Raw genomic sequence first — 16,557 nt, 5'->3', positions numbered from 1 at the left:
AAGCCATCTTCACCAAGAAGCCTTCCTTCCCTCATGCCCCAGCCCCTAGTCAACAAGGTACCTTTTTTCCTAAGGTGTTTTGAGCAATTTTTCTCATCTCCCTTATTGGAGTTGATTATGTGTATATCTTATCTCCTGATAAGACCCATATATATGGGTTTCTATGACCCATGAGGGCAGTTTCCATTGACTTTTGGGTCTCTCAGCACTCAAAACTAGGCTCTGCCTTCAGTATTTATACAGTCTGCTATGTTCTTCAAATACAAAGTCCAATGGCAATAGAATTCTTTTCAAGGACAGAAAGGGTCATAGTAGAATAAAGGTGAGATTATTCTTCTGAAGTACTCTATACAATAGCTTCTTCAGGGGTTACTGCCCTCAATTCCTCGTCAACATTCCCAAAGACCTGGAAAAGAAATTCCTCTACTCCAAAATCCTTGGGCCCATCAAGGAGGGAGGTGGGAAAGGAGGGCAAAAAATAGAATGAGATTTTGTAAGCATGGGTGTTAAAAACTATCTTTGCATCTATTTTAAAAAATAAAAAAATATTCTTTTAAACAAAAAGAATGTAAGGTCCTTGCAAACATCTCTGATGCAGTGCACAGTACTTTGTACAAAATTCAATGTCAATGAAAAATTCAAATGTATCAAATTTTAGTGAGATCTGTTTTGCAAGGGATTTGAATAGAATGGTAATCTTTAAGTGCCCTGACCTGGAGAAGCAGATCTGCTCTAGAAGCAGGTGCTCTTAGGACCAAGGTCTTCCAGAATGCCTGATTACACAGGCTCCCAAAGCACTGGAAGACCACATTTCTGACTTTTGATATTACAGACTCATACTATACAATGATATCATTATCACAGGAGTTCTAAGATATCTTCCCCATCTGAAATATTGTGTCGATAAGTTCTCTCACAGATTTCACATTGTTTGTTCTAATCTCCTTCCTACATCTAAATTTTTTGACTTAAAGTCCCTTCCAGCTCTGCCATTCTATGATTTTGACCATTAATTGTACAAAGTGTTTGACATCGGTTGTGTTTGGTGGTGCAGATCATCCAAATATAATTTCTATTTAGCTTTGGAGTTAATCCCTTGATTTTTTAAATTTCTATTTTATTTTATTGGCAAAAGAGTTACCTTCTGACTTTTTCTTTGGCTTATATTAAAATTAATTTGAATTCATTGAGCCTTTGCCAACTGAGAGTGGTAGGGAACGGAGCTGAAAATATACTGGGTAATCAGGATTGGTATGGGTGGAAGCCATCCTGGGATGAGTCATCAAATCATCAAAGCTGAAAGAGACCTTAGGGATCACCTAGTTCAATGGTTTTCAACTTTTTCAAGTACAAACTCTCTTTTTTAATCATCAAATATTTTTAAACCCACATATTATTATAGCTATCTTTCTGCTATCCAAAATGCATAAAAAACAAAGAGCAACTATGATTTCAGTTTAACCAAAAGTTGATCAAATGAGACAATGCATGGAAATTGCTTTGCCAATCTCTTCTTATAGCCCATGGCCATTATGATCACTATTATTCATCAAAACAGATTCTAAATCCGTTTGGAAAAATATGAACATATGTGTACTTGGTTAATTCCACCTATGTGAGGTTATATCTGATCATTGTTGATGCAAAATTATTTGAAGTAAAGCCTGGTAAATGTAGGGATTCTTCTACCCTATGCTTTAATTCTATAGCCTTCCCCGGGGTTCATAACTCACAGCCCATTGGTTGGGAGTATTGAATTAGCTAAACAGGAATTATCTTCTATCATACTCACTCAAATTTAGCATCAGTCTCAATCAACAAGTATTTATTAAGTGCCACACACTGTGGTAAGTACTAGAAATAATGATAAGAACAATGGAATAAATGTTATTCACAAAAACCCTTATTCTTTTTTTTAATCAAATACAGACTTTTTTATGTTAATACCTTTTTATTTTTCAAATTACATGCAAAGATAGTTTTCTTTCTTTTTTTGAGTTTTTTTCATTGAAGCTTTTTTACTTTCAAAACATATGCAAGGATAATGTTTTTAACATTAACCCTTGCAAAACCTTGTGTTCCAACTTTTCTCCCTCCCTTAGGTGGCAAGTAATCCAATATATTTTAATTAAAGAAAAGCCCTAATTATAATGGTGTACAAAATAAATATATAAAGACAAAAATATTAAAACTGATGGTTATAATAGTCAGAATTTATATAGAGCTTTCAGGGAAGATAGGTAATATAATGGGGAGAACACCAGGTGTCAAGCTAGGGAAACTCATTTTTGTGACTTCAAATCTGGCCTCAGACACTTAGTAGCTATGTGACACTTGGCAAATAACAACTCTCTGTGTCTCAGTTTCCTCATTTGTAAAAAAGAAGTGAAGAAGTAAATGTCAAACTACTCCAATATCTTCACCCACACACACACACATACACACAAATCCCCAAATGGAGTCATGGACATTCAGACGTGATTGAATCAACTGAACAATAATAAACTTAATGAAGCATATTCCCATTATGTTACCAAGCACATCCCAGACTTCACACACACACACACACACACACACACACATATATATATATATATATATATATATATATATATATATATATATATGTTTCACATCAAATCTTTGAAGTTGGTATTATTAATTAGGAATGAAAAAAAAAAACTGAGGCTAAATGGATTAAGGGACTTGTCACAAACTGGTGTCTTCATGAAAAATTCAAATAGGCAAATGGTGTACTTGACAGAAGACAGAATAATATATAAATGATACACAAAAGTAAAAAAAAAATGTCACCCGGGAGTAGCATAAGACACTTAGCTATCCCAAGGAAAGAGTGAATGATCTCTCTGAGAAGAATCTACTTTCAGTGACCTCTAGAATCTCAGGCACTTAGAATCCAGAGGCATTGTGGGGTCCAGTCTCTCTGCATGTGTTTCTCAATCATCTCTTTCAATTTTATCTTCTGAAGTGTCTGCCTCCATGTAACTAACCAGATTCATTAGCTCAGAGAGATTTAATAGTTACATCTCTACATATACCCAATGCCTCTTGGCTTTTCTTCATGGAATCACCTAACTCCCATAGATGGAAAATTAGAACAGGAAGGTTCACCTCTTTCAGCTTAATATTGAAACATCAGTTCAATTCAATCAATAAGTTCAATGAGCGACATAACGACATAAAAGAATTTACAGCAGTGCTCACAGACTGAAAAACACACATATGCCAAACAAATGTCTTCCAAAAGGCTCCAAGCCATTATCCTCCTTCCTTCCCTCCTTAAGAGCTCAGCCCTGGTATGCCAGTACCCTTTTTTGTAAGCTAAGTATGATTCTTGGAATCCAGAGATCAATGAGACTTTTATGTATGTTCCAGAGGGAAGAGTGGAGAGAATTATTCCAAAAACATAGAGAGAACAAACAGACATGACCTTTGCTGAAGTCAAATTCATGCTTCTACAGATGATTAGCATCCTTTGAAAGAAATAGGCATCTCAGGGATGAAGGCAGATTGCTGCCTCCTCTGTATTAAGATGATCAAAAGGGTTGTGATAGGGTCCATCAAAGAATTCTGTTAAGGAGATGACACAACCAAGGGAAGAGATCCTCCAACAGAACTCTACCTGAGAGGTAATTACGGAGTGGTGACCATGACCATGAGAATGAGAAAAGACTGCTTTTTTCTTTCCAGCTTTTCTTAGCAGAGTCTAGTACAGGACTGACCAGGGGCCAAGACTAATATATTTACATGGTTAAATGCAGGGCTTTCCAAGCCAGGGAATAGAAAGAGGCTGGACTCAGGAGCAGCAATCAAAGCATCATATTGAGTTCAAAGAGACAGAGTTTATTTCTGGGAATATCAGATGCTCAACTGAAGGATAGGAGGCAGAGAGTAGAAAAAGAATGGGGAGCAGCAATCAGTATAAGTATCATATATAGATTGATCATCAAATCCAATCTGCCCATTTTACAGATGAGAGAATTAAGGCCCAAAAAGATTAAATGACTTCCTCAAATATATAAAGCTTATAAGGCAGCAATGAAGGATACTTTATCAGCAGTCAAAGTATTGAGTATCTAGGATTTAGAAATAAACATAAATGAAAAAGTCATCTGGTCTGGTGTTAAGTATCTGAGATCATATTTGAACTCAGGTCCTCCTAATTTCAGGGCTGGTGCTCTATCCATTGCACCACCTAGCTGCTCTTAACGTTCTAATTTTATAAATAAACTGAGACTTAGAGAGGTTGAATGACCTTGGACAAGGTACAGAGATTTTAAATGGCAACTAGGACTCAAATCCACACCCTCTGGTTCAGATGCAGCACTTGCTTGATCACCTTTCATTTTATATGTTTCGTCACATGTTCTATCTTCTGAACCTCACTACCTTTAAGATCACAGGAAGCCATGATTGCTGTCATCAACAGTGACCAAGGCACAGCTTCAAGACCATAATGAATTCTGGGTGTTCCATTTGAAGAGCACAGTAAAAAAAAAAAATTGAAGAGGCTTGAGCGATCAACTCATTCCAAAGTCTCCCTTTATAGAGGTCCCAGCATTTTTTCACTAAACATTTCCCATAAGCTATTGTGCTCGGTTTTAACTCCACAAATATCAAGTTTTTCCCAGGATAAGCTGGAATCTCATCATTATGGAGCCTGATTCAGCTTTGATGTTCAACATCTCCTCAGAATCCCAGGTTTTCTCTTTCCTCTAGTCTAGAGGAATAGAAGGAAGAACTATAAAGTAATCCCCAAACCTCCCTTTAAAGGAAGCTCTGAACTTTTCCAGCTAATTCTAAATTTTTCTCCAAGAGCATCATGCTCCTGTTCCAGCTACCTTCTGGTGCCCTTCTCATGAATTTTCAGTTTCCTTTTGTGCCTTGCCTTCCCCTATTATATTGTAAGCTCCTGGAGAGCATAGACTACCTTTGTTTTTATTTGTATTTGTATCCCCAGCACTTAGGTACTTAATACCTATTTAGAGACTATTCTTTTTTGATTTCAAGGAGAGTACCAAAGTATCAAGGAGAGTACCAGAGTATGATGTGAGACAACATAACGGAATCTATATTAAAGGAAGCCAAAGGATCTAAATGTTTCCTCTCGTCCTTCCTCCCTGTCCCCCACCATGGACATGACTCCAGAGATGAAGAACAATTAAGATACTTTCTGACATAACCCTACAAGAGTGCATTGGCCCACTCTCCAACCACAAATCATCCATGTTATTTCTTGAAATAACAAACATGGTAAATCAGATATTTTAATATAAAAAAAGAAATTTGGAACTTGAAATCAAACACTAAGATTGATGAGGTAAGAGCAGCGATGGGAAAAAGATCCTGAAAACAATATCTTATTCAAAAGAAGGTAAGAGGGAGGTGTAGGGTAGCCTTGTATAATCAGAACTTAAAGTCAAGTATTCAAATCCAGTAACCAGAGTGGGCAGGGGAATGTGGCAGAATATATCTGAATAAAGATCAGAAACAGATGCAACATTGGATTGGATATTATGGACTGCCTAGACAGAAACAGGAAAAAAAAAGAAAAACAAAAACAAAACGAGAGAGTTAGATCACAGAAGTTCAGGTCACAAATCTGACAAAGAGAAAGCATATATCACTGATGGGGGGATTTCAAATTAACTAGATAACACCTTAATGCTTCACAATGTTTTAGCCATTTTCCAATCAATAAAAAAACTCCTTTACTTCCAGTTCTTTAGTAATACAAAAAAAAGTGCTGCTATTAATATTTTGGTGTGTCCAGCATTTTTAGTTTTATCATTGATATTCACCCAAAGGGGAAAGGGAATATATCCATAATTATGGAATTTCTGAAACATAGGCTAAAGACATTGTAGTATCTTTAAAACCTAATTCCAGACTGCTTTCCAGAATAGTTGGATTCAATTCAGTTCCATCAAGAGTATATTATTATACCCATCTTTCCACAGCCTCTCCATCACTACTCTCATCTTAGGCAATTTTTATATCTGTGAAATGAAACCTTAGTGTTGATTTGATCTGCAATTCTCCTCTCATTAGTGAACTGGAGCAATCTTTCATATGGCTGTTAAAAACTTTGCAGTTATTCCTTTCAGAACTAGTTTTGTGTTTAGGAGCCAAGATGGCAAAGTAAGCAGTAAATGGCCATGACTCTTCCATATTCACCTCCAAACAATCATAAAATAGCATCCCAAAATAAATCCTGGGATATGAAAACCAGCAAAAAAGATGGGGTTAAAACAATCCTTAACACTAAGAAATTTGAAAGATTAAAGGAAGGACTGTCTCACTTGGATAAAAGGGGAACCCAGTGCAGGACATGCAGCATCCCAGAAAACCAGTAGCAAGTTGTACCTTAGCAAAGAGCAGGAAATCCTGAGCCCCACTGTGGTGAAACAGGCAAAAGCCAATACCAGGACCTCCCAGGTGCCTCGCCATAGCCAGAGAACATGCAGCTCACAGCTCTGAGAATTACCATGTGCTTCAGTATAGCTCCAGGCAAACAGGCAACCTCCAGGGGCCAGATCTCTACATGCAAACGGGTTCACACCAAACCTATGGATGCCAAAGCAAACAAGCAGCATGTGCTTCAGGATAGCCCTCAGCAAACTGGCAGCCACCAGCTTCATACCACTATATGTATCCTCAAGGAAATGTGGAAATATCCCACTGGCCTCAGCAAACACCAGATATCACCATTCTGGAGAACAATTTGGAGCTATGCCCAAAGAGCATATATTTTGATTCAGGAATACCACTACTAGGTCTAGATTCCCAAAGAGATCGAAAAAGGGGGAAGGACCTATATGTGCAAAAATATTTCTAGCAGTTTTTTTTGTGGAAACTGAAGAAACACCCATCATTTGGGGAATGGCTAAACCAGATGTGGTACATGAATGTAATGAAATACTCTTGTGCAATAGGAAATGATGAACAGACAAATTTCAGAAAAAACCTGAAAAGACTTATATGAATGGAAGCAAAATGAAATAAGCAGAGCCAGTTACACAGTATCATCCACATTGTGTGATGACCGTCTATGAATAACCTGGCTCTTCTCAGCAACACCTCGATCCAAGATAAGTACGAAGGACTCACAAAGGAAAATGCCATAAACATACAAATAAAAAACCGACTCTGAAGATCAAAGTATTTTTCACTTTATTCTTTTTCGTGTTTTTTTTTCTTTTGATCTAGTTCTTCTTTCACAACTGTGACTAATTTAAAAATATGTTTTACACGATAGTACATATATAATCTATGTCAAATTGCCTACCCTCTTCAGAAGAAGGGAGGGAGAGAGGAGAAAAAATTGGAACTCAAAGTCCTGCAAAAATGAATGCTAACATTTGTCTTGATATATAATAGGGGAAGAATAAAATACTATTTAAAAAACGACTGGTTTTGTATATACTTAATCACAAAAATGGCCCTTGTGTCTAGTATTCAAGACTACACACACACACACACACACACATATTGAGAAAGGACATGTTCTGCTTCTTTGATTCTCTTTAAAGTCTAGTTCTCAGAGTAAAGCTCAGTTGGAGGCTTCAGATGTGGTCGAGAGAGAATTGTTGGAGATGGAAGGACTGTGTGGACCCAATGAGAATGGCTAATTTCCCCATGCAACAGCTGGTGAGAGCTGACATTGACAAGTGCTTGGAGGAGGGTACTGGGTGGAAACTCTTAACTATACTGGAGTGTTACAAATCAGTGACAGCCTCTCAGTACAAGGACTTTGGAGTCATCATAAAAGTCCAAGGAAGATATCTGCTCAGATAAAGCCACTTGGGGAATGAAGGAACCATTGGACTAGGAGGGCAAAAGAAAGGGGCTACTGAAAGAAATAAGGAGCTGAGGGAAATGATTAAATAGTGATTCTCTAATCAATCACCCAGAACTTGCTGTCATAAACTCCCCATGGATCTGATGTGATGGGCTGGACAGCTCAACTCTGAGATATAACCAGGAGATTATGTTTGAACCTTTTGTTCAAGGTAGGTGGAAAAATCATTAGGTAGAAAGTTTAAAGAATTGAATTCTAATCTCTGCTTTTCTACTGATTTTCTTCTTGACCTTGAAATAGTGAAACTCTCTCTAGGATTCAGTTTCCTTTTCATAACAAAAGGAGAGGACTGGACTAAATGATAGGCCCCAAGCATCCTCTCTCTCAACAATATAAGGTCCTTATTCAGTACTATTAGTTGGAGCATAGGCTAAATGTAAGCTGATTGTTAAATTTTCGCCGTGAGTATTTACTTTGAAAATTGGCAAATGCTACATATCATTACTTTATTTATTCTTTTGTTGATTTCCTAGACTTAAAAAAAGATTTAGAAAATGTTAATAATGCAAATTAATCTTAAATTTATCATGAATACAAAAAAATTTTTTAAAGGTCACAAGGCTAGAAAAAAGAAAGGATACAATATTAAAATTACCTGGTTATTACTTTAAGGCATCATATTTTTTTTAGCCCTTCAAAAATTTTTTAAGATTGCCAGTTGTTAAACATTTACCAGCATGTCCCTAAGTATCAAGGACTTAGAGGTTCAGGAAATGATATAGCCTATCATTGTCTCAGGAACATCATAATTAGGCTAAAAGGGAGAAGAAAGGAGGTAAATATTGAAAGAAGCCTCCAATGTTGGAAATGAAAGTACCTGAAAGTCCAACTAAGATAAAAGTATCCACAATTTTTTTAATACTGATCCCAGCTCTTTTCTCCCTGGTTTATCTCTTAGATTAAACTCTCTTCTGTACCTTAACCCACCGAAGTCCACACTGAGTTTATACCCATATATTTATAGGATGTTACCATTAAAAGGTTTCTAGAAGATTATTTGGAAGATGACCTAGATATCTAGAGAGATCTAGAGTATATTTCTATCCCTGATAAACTGAATTACAGAAAGAAAAATTATTCCTTCAAGTATATACAATAAGCTAATGACCAAGCTGGGGACTAATACCCAGATCTCCAGTGTCCCCAACCCAACATCTTCAGTACAGGTCCTCTTCTATTATCACTATAACAGATTTACAGAGGAGGATTGGTCCAGAAAAGCAAAAGGAAAATCCATTCTCCCGAGCTATTTCTGAAGATGTTTCAGCTATTTCGTGAGTTATTAGAGAAATAGGATGGGGGGAGACAATGTGTTAATTGGCAAATGCTATAGGTCCCTCGCAAGAAGAAGGGGAACAATGAGATAAGATTCAAAATCTCTTCAGTCAACATGAGATAAAGCAAAGGATGAATAAAAAGAAACTATCAGAAAACCAGAGTTCATGTCTATAGGATTTAGAAACGTGAGATACCTGACAGCTCATCTAGTCCAATGCCTTTATTTTATACATGAACTAACAGCCTCTAGGAGATGAGGTGATTCACCCAACCTCCCATAACAAATGGCAGAATGACAATTCCAATCCATGCTATCTGACCCCAGCTCTGTCCAGCACACCATATCAATGGCTGATGTTTTCATTCAGTTTCCACAGCAAATCTTTGTTGGGAAACTGCTTTTAATCTCCATTTTATAGCTAAGATCCTAACATTTTGAGAGGGGAAATGAGCCACACAGAGAAAGCAAAGCCAGGACCTGAATTCAAAACTTCTCATTCTAAATCCAGAGGTCCTCCCACTACTGCCTCTTAATACCAACCTAAATTATGTAAATAAGGAATCATTTAAATGATCAGGGATTTTTATGTTGGGGAATTCCAGAGCTGCATGAAGCAAATGGTTTTAGTGACTTGGCCAGGTGAGAAAGCTCTTCAGTTTCAGAAGTAACTTTTGAACTGAGATTTTCTTGATTCACCAAACCATGACTCCATTTTGCCTCTCCCTCTGCCACTATTTGTATTCTTTCTGTGTGTCTCTGTGTCTATGTCTTTCTCTCTGTCTCTTTCTCTCTGTGTGTCTCTGTGTGTTTGTCTGTTTCTTTCTCTGCCTCTGTATCTCTCAATCTGTGTCTTTCTCTGTGAGTATTTGTCTCTCTCTGTGTCTCTGTCTCTCTGTGATATAAGTAACTACTGGATGAAAGAATGTCATCTGCCTAAGCAAGTCAATGCTGTTTGTGCCATGAAAAGTCTTGGTGAGTGCTTGGAGCACTGACAGCCTAGGATCTCATAGTCAGTGGTTATCAAAAGACTTGAATCCAGAACTTTCTGCCTCCAAAACCAGCTCTGTCCACCCCTTCTCTTCAAAACAAAGTCTGTTAAATCATTTCAAAACTACAAATGTTGAAGTAGATGTATAATATTTTACTTGATTATTCTCTCCCATCTTCAAACCAACTCTCCATTCAACTCTCTCCTCTACCCTCACTCCCAATATCCCTGCAGCACGTACAAAGAACCAAGTAAGATGGTACTTGGCTTTACTTGTTTTTTTTTATCCCCAAAGACATTTTTATTGTGTCTTTTTCTTCCAGTTATTCCTCAAATGTGTCTATAATTTCTACATTGTAATAATAAATGGAAAATGTAATCAGATGGTCTTCAGGACTCATTAGTCAGATTAATATTTGCAAATCAAAGAGCCTGAAATTTTGGCAACAGTAAGAAAAAGGTTTAGAGAATTAGGGAGTAGACTTCGGTTTGAGGAAAAAATAAATAGGTCATTTCCTATGGGAAAAGAAAAAAATAAACAGGTTTGAATTTACATGGTTTTTGTCCAACAAGGATCTTGGAGGCCTGGAAGGAGACATCAGTCCATTGAATGTGATCCCAGCAAAGACACAAGATTTTGAACTAAAAGAGACCTTCAAGGTCTGTCTGTCTGTCTGTCTCTATCTTTCTCTCTCACACACACACATACACATACACTCACAAATACACACATACGTGTGTGTGTATTTTTTTCACCAAAGGTTTTTATTATATAGCTAAGAAAAGTGAGAGCCAGGAAATTGAAACGATGTGGCCACGGTTTCAGATATTTACTGTGAGTTACATCTAAAGCTTCAGTCATTTTTCTCTCTAAAGGTCTCAGTTTCATCATTTCATAGGAATTCTGAGTCCTGAATTATTGCACAGGAGAGCTGTGTTCTGAATCACATTTAGATAGTGCTATTATTTTCATTCCTACATGGCGAATGAAGCTCAGAGAATTTAAGCATCTTGCCCATAGTCACACAGCTAATAAAAATCTTAACAAGGATTAGGGTTAATAAAACTTCTCCACAGAAAGATAAGCCTACTTAAGAACTGGTACTCTCAGATCCATATGTGATTTCTACTTCTCTGTCTCCATGTGGTTATCTAAATACCTCATAGGTTATCTCTTTCAATGTCCTCATTTTACAGATGAATAAACTGAGTCCTGAAGAGATAAGTAACTTGGCCAAGATGACAGAGATAGTAAATCCTGGAAGAAGAATTTGAACCCAGTCCTCAAATACCAGAGTCAATGTACATTCCCTTGTACCACACTACCTTTCTCATTGTTCACTATTTTATCCAGCCAGAAAAAGAATATCAAAAGAGTAATAGCTGAAGCTGATTCATTTGGCAATGGGGAGGCCAATAGTTCAGTCCAGAAAGAAAATCATGCTATTGAGAAAAGTCAGCCTTCCCACTGCCTCAGGATAAAACCCATACTCCCTTTTTGGTTATGAGAAGGTCACTACAAAGTGAGCCCAACCTTCCTTTCTAGTTTTATTTCCCATTATTCCTTTGTATTTTCCCACTCCAATAAATTTGAACCCCTCATTATACTTCAAATGACCTATGTATGTTTTCCATTCCCATACCCTTGTTCACATCATTCCCTGAAATTCCCTTTTCATTCCATCAGTTCTTCCACCCTGAAAAACTGTATTTTGAATTCATTTCTTCCAGCAAACTTCCTTCATACCCACCAGTTGATTGTACTCCCTTCTTTCTCTGAACTGCATATGGCCCTTAGAATCTGTATTGTTTCATTGACACCAGTGACATACTATCTTTGGATAACTTTTATGCTCTTGTATTCTTGTTAAACATTATGTCATTCTTAGACTTGTTTTGAATCTGAATTTTGTCTTCCAGAGAAATATGGAAAAGTGGGAACGGCATGACATTTGGAAACACGTGCGAGCTCCAGCCAAATGCTGCCACTGACTAGCCATATGTATCTGACCAAGTCACATTCATCTTCAGTGCTCAGCTTAATCATCTTTACTATAGGGGAAATGATACCCGTACTACAATGTCATTGGAAATACAGTGCTTAATTCCACTTTAAGTCTAAATTCCTTCCTGCAAAAAAGTGGACTATAGACACATAGCTAGAAGGAACACAGACATCATCAAGTCTAATAACTTTCATTTAAAGATGTAATAACTGAGTCCGAGATGTTGACTTTTCCATCAAGAAAGGTTCAAGAGATAACCATTTGAAGAACCATTTATTATTCAAACCTATTTTGTATTTATTCTCAATTTTTCTTTTTTTGTATGCTACCACACTGAGTTGTAAGATTTAGTTCCCAAGACCATAGCAAGGATCAAATTAGGTCACATATGTGAACTGCTTTGCAAAATGTGAGTCATCATGCATATTTAAATTGTTGTTAAACTCTAATATAGAGGAAGTAAATTAATATTATTATTGCCTTCCAGATTATGAACTCAGGGAAGGCAAGGTTCCTGTCCTATTTTTCTCCTCTCTCAGTCAGAGTGCCCAGCATAGAATTTGGCATATGTGTTACCTCCATGTTGAATGAATTACTGAATGGATGGCTGAGTCTGCATGTTCCCATCATTCATGCTGCTTCTATCTACCATTATAATCAAGAAAAGGTACTATGCATAACTCAGTGACAGATCTTTCATCCTCAAAGCACTGACAGACTTTGAAAAAAAAAAGCCTTTCTGATTTTAACACTTTTCCAGATGAAGAAACAGATTCCTCAAGGTAAAATGGTTTTCCTCAAACCAATAGTTAGATAGGAACTTTTAGGGCTCATTCCCTGTAGCTCTGCTTTTTTGCTTAATTTTTTATCTCTGCTTCTTTGGTAACAAAATAAAAACAATTCCTTAGATAGATAGATAGATAGATAAATTTTCACCAGTAACTCCATATTCCTGAGGGAAGCTTCATGGGTACCTAGAATATCAAAACTAGAAGAGACCATTAAGATCAATTAGTTTAACCTCCTCATTTCACAGATGTGGAAACAGAGGAAAATACTGGAATGATTTATCCAAGGTCATAATGTTAATCCGTACCATTGCCAGACTATTACAAGACAAATAAGCTCTGTCTACCGGCAGCTTAGCTATTAGTAGCTATTGAAGTTCAAAGAGCAGTGCAGCTCTGTCCAGGGTTCTGAAGGCCCATGGATTGTAGCTAAGGGGGCACACAAATGTCTTCAGGACAGAGCTGTGACTAATTCATCAAGCTACATTCTTAAATCTCAAACTTATAACAACATCATAGTTACAGTGATAATGTCTCAGTAAAGAACTCACAGAACCACTTACCAGTGGTTACTTGATGGTAAGCTCCCTTCTTCCACTGGAAGTCAGGTTCTCTAAGAGTCACACTGCTTGAAAAATCTGCAAAGACTGCAAAATTGATGCAAAGTGAAATGAGCAGAACCAGGAGAACATTGTACACAATAAGAGCAACTGTGAATGACTTAGCTATATTCAGCAATACAATGATCTATAGGCCTCAGGATGAGAACTACTAACCACATCCAGAGAAAGAACTAATACAACATAAATGCAAATCAAAACATACTATTTTTCATTTTATTTATTTTTTCATGGTCTTTTCTTATGGTCTGTTTTTTTCTTTCACAATGTGCCTTATATGGAAATGACATATCATTGCACATAAATAACCTATGTAATATTTCTTACTATCATGGAGGAGAGAGTTGAGGGAGGGAAGAAAAAAGTTTAGAACTGGATATTCAAAAGATAAATGTTAAAATTATCTTTACATATAATTGGGGAAAAAACAAAATATTATTAAAGAAGTTGCCCAAAGCATTCTAGAAATCATCACTCAAACTCATTTTATGACTGTAAGACTGCTCTGCACACATATGTGTGTTGTTCCCTTGAAAGATTTAAACAATTTCTTTGTTCCTTGGAGATAAATTTTTCTTGTGGCAGTCAACACACAGAGTATTGGGTTTAGAGCTGTAAAGAACTGGTTTCAAATTCCAACATGATTGTTTATATGTTCTGTATCCTCGGGAGAGTTCTTTAACTTCCCTTCTTCTTGGTCCTTTCATCTGTAAATGAGAGATAGCAATACCTTCACTACTTTCTTCATCACATAGAATCAAATGGGATAATGCATGCAAAGTGCTTTGTAAAAAATAAAATGGAATACAAATAAATGTTTTATTATGGTGGCCTTGCCCCAAAGTCATGATGGCTCATTAGTGAAGCCTTCAGGGAAGCCCTAATTGAAATACATATTAGCAGTAAGATGGGAAGAAAATTGGGGAAAATGGAATAAGAAGGACTTATGCTATTATACAAAAGCACCTACACAGAATTGAGTTTTAGTCCCAGCTCTGCCAGTCATTGGGATTTTACTAAATCTCATCTATATTTTGAAGCTGAAGTTACTCCTCTCCAAAATGACAGTGAAACTAGATGATATCATGTTTGTAGTATTTTTAAATATAGCATTCTGTATTTTAAATCTTTTCTCAGCTTGAACATGCATTCTAAAATCCTTCTCACCTCTGAAATTCTATGTTCCAAAGTCCTTTCCAGTTCTGACATCCTACATTCCTTCCAGCTCTTGCATTCTTCGAGTCTATTCTATTATTATTCTAAATCAGCATGTCTTTGCAGTAGAAAAGCTGAGCATAATCACCTTGGAGAGCTCTGGGCTAAGAGAATTACTGGGGTAGATTAGTGAAGAACAACTCAAAACTGGATAAGACATTTTCCATGTGCTTGGCTCTCACTGCCTGGATTCCAATCTACATCTCTCTGTCTTCTAAAACTTGACCACAATCCATCTTCTCCAGGAAATTACCTAATCGATAAAAGATAATTTACCAGTCAGCAGGCATTTTTCTTCTCCTTCCCATTTTCTTCCTAGTACTCTTGCAATATTTCCTTTATTTCCCTCATACTACAGTCTTCTAGCCATTTCCATGTCAACTATGATAAGATGAGTTTTTATTTTTCATAATTTCTATCTTTAAAGTAGAGAGATGGATCTCAACATTTTGTCACTCTAACATTACCACCCATCATGACCAAGCTTGGCCATTTTGGGGTGGGATCTCTGCTATTTGCATCAATAACTCTTCCCAGTCATATATTTCCACATGTGGGAAAGTTACTTTATGGTATAGAGTAATAATACTGGTAAGGACCTTGAAACAGTATATCAGTTCTGGGAATTGTGTTATATTACAGACGGCAAGAATTGGATGCACTTTTAGAACTTAGAATATCAAGACTGGTTGCTAATTGGAAAGGACTATAAGATGATCTCTTTCAAATCCATTTTATTTGCAGGTAGAGAAACTGAAATCCACAGGAGGGGAATAATTTGCTAAAGGTCACATTAAACCAGTGGAACATTCAGAACTAACACTCAGTCTCCTAACTCCTGGTTCAGGATCCTTTCCACTATGATTCATCACTTATTGCCAACATTCACCACCTACTACCAATGTCACCCCTCAATATCCTGTCTGGATTCCTCATCCCTATTTCTGTTTGTCTGTGACCTCTCTGCTCCTCTTGGCCTGCAAACATTAAATGAATCCAAACACTGTGTTTAGTGTAATGGGGTAGTACAAGGATAAGCAAATGTGTATCTCTGTCCTCATTAAGTATACAGTCTAAGAGGCCAGGAAGTCGGTGTGTTGCAGTAAAAATAACACTGGATTTGGAATTAAAAGGCCTGAATTTAAACCCTATTCCTACTTATATATTTCTAGTCATTTAATTTAAGGATGGTCATTTAGATTCTCTTGGTTTCTCTATGTAAAACGAGAGGGTTGGAGTAAATGAATACCAGGGTATCCTCCAGATGTGACATTCTGAATTCTAAATGTTTTGAAAGAGATCTTGACTAATAATTACATTATTCTAAGCAATAGCTGTTTTTCCCATTATCATTGTATTAGACTGTAGGTTATGAGAGAACAGGATTGGTTCCATTTTTGTCTTCTTACCCCAGTACATAACACAGTGCCTTGAACATAGTAGGTGCTTTATAAATATTTGTTGATGGATTGATTGTGTGAGGAGAAAGGGCAGGATGCCAGACTGAAAAAGTACACAGTCTGGTCTCTGTTTGGGGGCATCTCACAGTTTATTGTGAAGAGAAGAAAAATATATATTAAGCAATTAAGGTGTAATATGGGACACTTCATAATCAAATACAAAATCATGCAATAGAGCCATTAGTGATCAGAGGAAGGAGAATTTGTAAGGGACTAGAGCAGTCTAGGAAAGATTTCCTAGAAAAGATAAAAGTTCAGATAAAGCAAAGAATCTCAGAATACAAGGGAGATGTCAGACAGAGGTAATTCCTAATTGTGA

General features: G+C 36.8%; 1 long non-coding RNA gene across 1 annotated transcript in view; it reads right to left on the bottom strand.

Annotated features, from left to right (window-relative positions):
• The window catches only part of LOC116419257, a 28,483-nt gene extending 13,455 nt beyond the window's left edge, over positions 1 to 15,028 (bottom strand). The window contains exons 1-2 of the long non-coding RNA XR_004229517.1: positions 14,731 to 15,028; positions 13,507 to 13,590 (exon numbers count right to left, since the gene is read on the bottom strand). This is a non-coding gene — a long non-coding RNA (uncharacterized LOC116419257). The remainder of the gene's footprint in view (positions 1 to 13,506; positions 13,591 to 14,730) is intronic.
• Between the last annotated feature and the right edge of the window lie 1,529 nt (positions 15,029 to 16,557).

Source organism: Sarcophilus harrisii, chromosome 5 (assembly GCF_902635505.1).
Source record: "Sarcophilus harrisii chromosome 5, mSarHar1.11, whole genome shotgun sequence".
Taxonomy (NCBI): domain Eukaryota; kingdom Metazoa; phylum Chordata; class Mammalia; order Dasyuromorphia; family Dasyuridae; genus Sarcophilus; species Sarcophilus harrisii.
This window is presented reverse-complemented; position numbering and strand designations above follow the sequence as displayed.